Source organism: Rosa rugosa, chromosome 5, assembly GCF_958449725.1.
Source record: "Rosa rugosa chromosome 5, drRosRugo1.1, whole genome shotgun sequence".
Classification (NCBI taxonomy): Eukaryota; Viridiplantae; Streptophyta; class Magnoliopsida; order Rosales; family Rosaceae; genus Rosa; species Rosa rugosa.
Genome location: NC_084824.1, coordinates 55,704,421 through 55,711,561, shown reverse-complemented (window position 1 = coordinate 55,711,561; position 7,141 = coordinate 55,704,421).

The window sequence follows — 7,141 nt, the reverse complement described above, 5'->3', positions numbered from 1 at the left end:
TATTAATTCTGGAAATATTTTATCATTACCTACTTCATTCTGACCTGTTTAATTTTCCTAATATATTATTCAAGAAAATCGTTAGACATTATTTGGGAGCTTAATAATTATTATTATCATTATTATAAAGCAATTGGTCCCATATTAATTCTGGAAATACTACTCCATTCTGACCTGTTTTATTCTTTCCCTAATATATTATTCAAAGAAAATCTATAGATATTATTTGGGAGCTTAATAATTATTATTATCATTATTATAAAGCAATTGGTGCCATATTAATTTTGGAAATATTTTATCATTACCTACTTCATTCTGACCTGTTTAATTTTCCTAATATATTATTCAAGAAAATCGTTAGATATTATTGGGAGCTTAATAATTATTATTATCATTATTATAAAGCAATTGGTGCCATATTAATTCTAGAAATACTACTCCATTTTGACCTGTTTTATTCTTTCCCAAATATATTATTCAAAGAAAATCGTTAGATATTATTTGGGAGCTTAATAACTATTATTATCATTATTATAGAGCAATTGGTGCCATATTAATTCTGGAAATATGGTGGAGTTTTTTTTATCATTACCTACTTCATTCTGACCTGTTTAATTTCCCTAATATATATTATTCAAGAAAATCGTTAGATAATATTTGGGAGCTTAATAATTATTATTATCATTATTATAAAGCAATTGGTGCCATATTAATTCTGGAAATACTACTCCATTCTGACCTGTTTTGTTCTTTCCCTAATATATTATTCAAAGAAAATCGTTAGATATTATTTGGGAGCTTAATAATTATTATTATCATTATTATAAAGCAATTGGTGCCATATTAATTCTGGAAATATCGTGGAGTTTTTTTATCATTACCTACTTCATTCTGACCTGTTTAATTTCCCTAATATATTATTCAAGAAAATCATTATATATTATTTGGGAGCTTAATAATTATTATTACCATTATTATAAAGCAATTGGTGCCATATTAATTCTGGAAATATTTTATCATTACCTACTTCATTCTGACCTGTTTAATTTTCCGAATATATTATTCAAGAAAATCGTTAGATAATATTTGGGAGCTTAATAATTATTATTATCATTATTATAAAGCAATTGGTGCCATATTTGAAGGAATTGTGTCCTAAAACAATCATTTTGATGTAATTATTATTGTAATTATTATTATTCAAAAGGGCAAGTTTATTGTTCATTGCTTATATTTAATATTTGATTGAACAAGGTCCAAGGAATATGAGTTAAAGAGAAAGTAATCTAAAGAGTTAGATGTGTGAGACCTTTACTCTTTCACACTCTTATCCTAAAAGGTTCCTAGTCATAGGATTATCACTTGGACATTGATAATCCGGAAAGACTAGCACATACTATGTATGCTCAATATGGAGGATGATATGTCTCTTGTCATTTGTGTAGAGACACTAATACAAGTATGTGGGTGCTCTTAACTTAAAGAGTACACTGAACGCGATCATTAGAGTTCTTGTATGGAGTCTTACTTACATGTCAAACTTGAACTCTAAATTGCAATAATACAAATTAGTCCTTTGACCTGAGACACCATAGTTGTCTTATGAGTGAATGGATTATTTTTTAATGATGCAATAATATTGTGTCCCTTAATGGATATAATAGATGCATTCATTGGTATAATCAATTCGGTCATGGAGATATGTGAGTGTACAATAAGGAATCTCTATCCTTAAGTAAATAAGGTGTATGTTCAAAGATGTGATTCAATGAGTCTTTGGCCAAAGCATTGAATGAGATTAAAAAGGAGTTTTTAATCACATTCTAAGAATCACATAAGAATGAAAATCACATTAGGGGATTGACATATCAATTCCATACCCCGATGATGTGATTTAGAACATAGTGTTAGAGAAGGACCGTATTGTATTGTAATTCCAATTGAATAGGTTCTTTGTCATTCTACATTAACTAGGGTAGTCATGATATGTTGCAAGACGTCACTCATGACTTGTGAAGTCCCCGAGGATTAATAAACATTTATAATCCTAATAACAAGGGAGAATCAAAAATGGAGTTTTTGATTCGTAAACAAAATAGAATTGTTTCTATAAACTTCACTGCCTTGTTAATTAGAACCTAAGAGATCGCACACCATATAAGTGGATCCTTGAGATTGTATATGAAGAAGATTAAACAAGAGTTGGTTATGACCAAATAATTAATTAGATTTATTATTTGGACATAATTAGGTTTTTCGGGTAAAACCGAACCTATTGGGCCTAAACGATTGTCGGGCTTTTCGTGTGGACTTGGGCTTCACTAAATGAGATTTAAATGAAAGCCCAAGACACATTTTTAGTGCCCAATAACAAGTATGGACCAGCCAAAATATTGGCTTTATGAAAGTCAATATTTTCTTTTAGTAATTGGAGTTATTTCCTATTATATAAAAGTGAAAGCATAGACATAATAATGGTAGTATCTCTACATCATTATTTTTCAGATTAGAGAGAGAGAAAGAGAGTTCTCTCTTGGTCCATTTTTCAGAAATTAAAGGAAAGAAGAACACTTGCATAATTTCTTCTTTTCTTTCATCTTTCTTCATCTCTTGATTCACTTGGTGAAGATCCTTAGAGGCCATATCATTTTGTGGCTTTACTTGTTACATCAAGGAGAATATTACAAGCACAAGGAGTACAAGAAGGAGTTCTTAATTCAAGGTGCTTCAAGGTGGAGGAAACACACACAAGGAGAGATCAAGGAGAGGAACTTTGGTGGTTCACTTGGATCGGATTAAAATCACGCTCCAAGGGTGAGTAGAACATAAACTCCCTCTTTGTTCTTCCTTACTATGCATGCTATGTTTATATACATATCACAATAAGCCAAGATCATGGGTTAAAGGAATGGATTTTATGTTTAGTTAGTAGTTTAATTGTTAAACTAATTCCGCACTAATTAAAAAGTTTTGAAATCCATCCATTCCTTCAATTGGTATCAGAGCCATTGGCTTAATTTTGATATGTTATAAACATGGCTAAGTATGTTGGTTGATGTGATTTTCTTAAGCTTAGAGTAATATGTAATTTAGATCATAAAATTTGCTTTATCATAAAAGTTATGAAGCATGTGATGTAAGGTAGATTTTATGATAGCTAGAAAAAGTTTTCTGGAAATTACATGTAAGAAGTGGTTTAAGTTTTATGAAACTTTGATGCATATGAGATATGTATTAAGGGATTCTATATGTTTCTTAATTAAGGTGTTAATCTTAGAAACATGTTAGATTATATATGCTTTAGGGTATGCATGATTTTTGGCTTCAAAGATGAAGTAAACAAGTGTTCAATGGAAGAACACAAAGCTGAAATTTTATTTCCAGCTTTGGAACATGTCTAATCTAGTTATGAACTAGCTAATTTTTCATGGTGTTTGTTTTTCACTTTTGATCCATAAATTCATGAATTCAAATTTACCTAATAGTTAATGATGACATAAAATCATTTCCATGTTTCCCTCACCAAAAGGTTGGTAGAGTTAGTCATCTTTACTATTAGTTTCTCTAAATTACTCACCAAAAGTTGGAATGAGATAAAAGACATGTCTCCCTAAATTATGAGATAAAAGACATGTCTCCCTAAATCACTCACCAAAAGTTGGTGAATCATGATGTAAAACATCATCCCCTAAATCACTCACCAAAAGTTGGTGATGCATGATGTAAAACATCATCCCCTAAATCACTCATCAAAAGTGATGTGAGACATCATCCCCTAAATTACTCACCAAAAGTTAGTGATGCATGATGTAAGACATCATCATCCCCTAAATCACTCAACTAATTTACTTGCATTAAATTAAAGTAATTTAGTGGTTAACTTATTTTGATTGAGTTAATTATGCTTGTTTAATTAACCTTGTTAATCTTGGTTAATTAAAGGATGATTATGGACTATGGCCAAATATAATTGAGCATGTGATTGGCCGACTATTCATTTTGAATGAATGTGGTTATGTAATTAAAGTAGTTAATTCATTTGGGTTTTGTAATTAAAGTAGTTAATTCATTTGGTTGTGTAACTAAGTAGCTTATTTAATTTATTCAAGTTTGATTAAATTAAATGGGAGCTTGTATTCCCCTCATCCACTCTTGTAATCAAAGATGGAGGCACATGAGGATGATCCAAAGAAGAAGTTTGAAGTCATCAAGCCTTGAAAGGAGTTCAAGTGCAAAGTGTAATAACTTAGCTTAGTTATTTAATTCTCGTAATCGTTACGCGTAATTAAAATCAACCACCCAAACATGACCTTGATCCAACATATTGGCTCATGTTGGATCAAACAACAAGTCCATAATCATCCTATGTGACCTATTATAATTGCATGTTCATTGCACTTGATCAAGTAATTTTATATTTCCCATGATTCCATTTGAAAAATGTTTTTGATGAAATCAAATTGTTTTCTGAAAACAATTAGTGGGAGTATTTTATTATAGATCAAGTATAATGAATGTGTGATTGCATTAGGATCAAAGCAAATGCAATGTGATTGTTATTAATGAGATTATTAAAGATGAGACCTTAAAATTCCCTCAAAGTGATATTAAGTTGAAAAACGAAGAAGTCATTATGAATGCTTCTTTGTGGCCTTCCAACATTGTAATCTCCTAGTAGATGTTCTTGCATGTGAATATCATTCCGAACGGAGGTATTTCTTGCTAGGAGCATTAAAGAGAGGTTATTCAACATTTGATGTTGTAAGGTAGGGACAAATCTTGGTCAATATTCTATTATGATGAGATTTAATTTTTGATCTCTATACTTACATGAGATGTTGGGTATAGCTTAACTAGAGTAATTTATCAATATCCTATTATGGTGAGACTTAATTACTTTAGAGGCCAAAGTTATGGATATTCACATTTGATGTGATTGGATAAGAGTATCCTCTCATGGAAATTAAGTTGACTTATAGTTCTATTATGATGCGGTTGGCTTAATGAAAATGAGTCTTCCATACTCACTAAGAGTTTTAATTTATACTCTCGAATTCCTTTGAGGGATTTGGAATTTGTTAAAATAGTGAGAGGGTGCCATTTGATTCTTAAGACCCGAGTCACTTGGTTTTAAAATCAATCTCACTTCTTTTATTTTATGTTATGTAGACTGCAATATGTCAGGACATCCTATCACCAAAATTCTCAATGAAAATCGTCTTGAGGGCCCAAACTTCAATGACTGGCTCCGCAATTTGAAAATTGTATTGACATTCGATAAGATCGCTTATGTCTTACAAAATGCACCTCCTCACACTCCATTGGCTCAAGATGCAACCGATGAGCAACGTGTTGCTTATCAAAAGCATAAGGATGATGACACGCAAGCTAAATGTGTTATGCTTGCATCCATGAACTCACAACTTCAGAAGCAACATGAGAATATGGATAGCGCCAGTTCTATATTACTTCATCTCACTGAATTGTTTGGTGAGAGAAATAGAAATGTGCGCTTCACAGTAGTCAATGAGCTTGTTAAGACAAAGCATGTGAGGGGTGCACCTGTTCATCAACATGGTCTAAAAATGATAGGCCTTATTGAGCAAATTCAAGACCTTGGATTTGCACTTGATGCGGAGCTAGCTCAAGATCTTCTTCTTTCCTCCCTAGATGATTCATTTTCTCAGTTCATAATGAACTATAATATGCAACAAATGGATCATACTCTTTCTGATCTTCTCAATATGCTGGTAACAGCTGAGAAGCAAATTAAGAAAGAGAGTGGGAGTGCGGCTATTATCGCTTCTTCTTCATCCAGTAAGTCCAAATGTAAAGGCAAAGGGAAGAAGAAACAAGTGATAAAGCCTAAGGGAGTAGTCCAAAAGAAGAAGAAGAAGGAACAAAAGGAACCAAAAGGTATTTGTTTCTTTTGCAACAAAGATGGGCACTGGAAGAGGAATTGCAAAGCTTATCTTGCATCCTTGAAGAACAAGTCTTCAACAGAAGGTATAATCAATGTGATTGAATCAATACTTACAGTTAATAATACTTCCACTTGGATAATTGATTCAGGTGCATCTCACCATGTTTGCACTTCGTTGCAGGACCTAGTGGGAGCAAGGAAGCTTAAAGCTGGAGAAATTTCCCTACGTGTAGGAAATGGCACAAGAGTTGATGCCAAAGCCGTGGGGACTTATATTTTGAAGTTACCATCAGGAGATACATTGGAGTTAAATAATTGTCTTTATCTTCCTATATGTATAAAGAACCTTATCTCCATTTCCATGCTTTTGAAGGATGGTTATAGAGTAGTTTTTGATAAACTAAGTGGTTTTGTATCTATTAATGAACGCATGATATGTCATGCTAATATTATTGATGGTCTCTTTCATCTAGCTTTAGATGGTAGTATTAACTGTATGAAGGAAAATGCTTTGGGATCTAAGAGAACTCGAGAAACGGTTAACCCCATTAAGATGTGGCACCTTAAACTTGGTCATATTAGCCAAGATAGAATTCACAAATTATCCAAAAATGGATACTTAGAGTCATTAGGATCTGATCCTATGCCTACTTGTGAGTCTTGTCTAAAAGGAAAAATGACCAAGTCACATTATGGTGGACAAAGAACAAGAGTTAAAGAACTCCTAGGCCTAATACATACCGATGTATGTGGTCCCATGTCCACTGTTAGTAGAGGTGGATTCTCATACTTCATAACATTTACCGATGATTATTCTCGGTTTGGTTATTTATACCTTATGAAGAACAAATCTGAAGCCTTTGAAAAGTTCAAAGAATTTAAGAATGAAGTTGAGAAACAAACCGACAGAAGTATTAAGGCTCTAAGATCTGATCGAGGAGGCGAATACTTAAGCAATGAGTTTATTGATTATCTCAAACAAGAAGGCATTGTTTCTTCATTAGCTCCTCCTGGAACACCACAACTCAATGGTGTCTCTGAAAGGAGAAATCGAACTTTGTTAGACATGGTTCGTTCCATGATGAGCTATACTGATTTACCTATATCCTTTTGGGGATATGCACTTCAAACAGCAATTTATTTGTTGAATAAAGTGCCTTCCAAGTCCGTCCCTCTTACACCATATGAGATGTGGCATGGGAAGAAACCAAGTCTCAA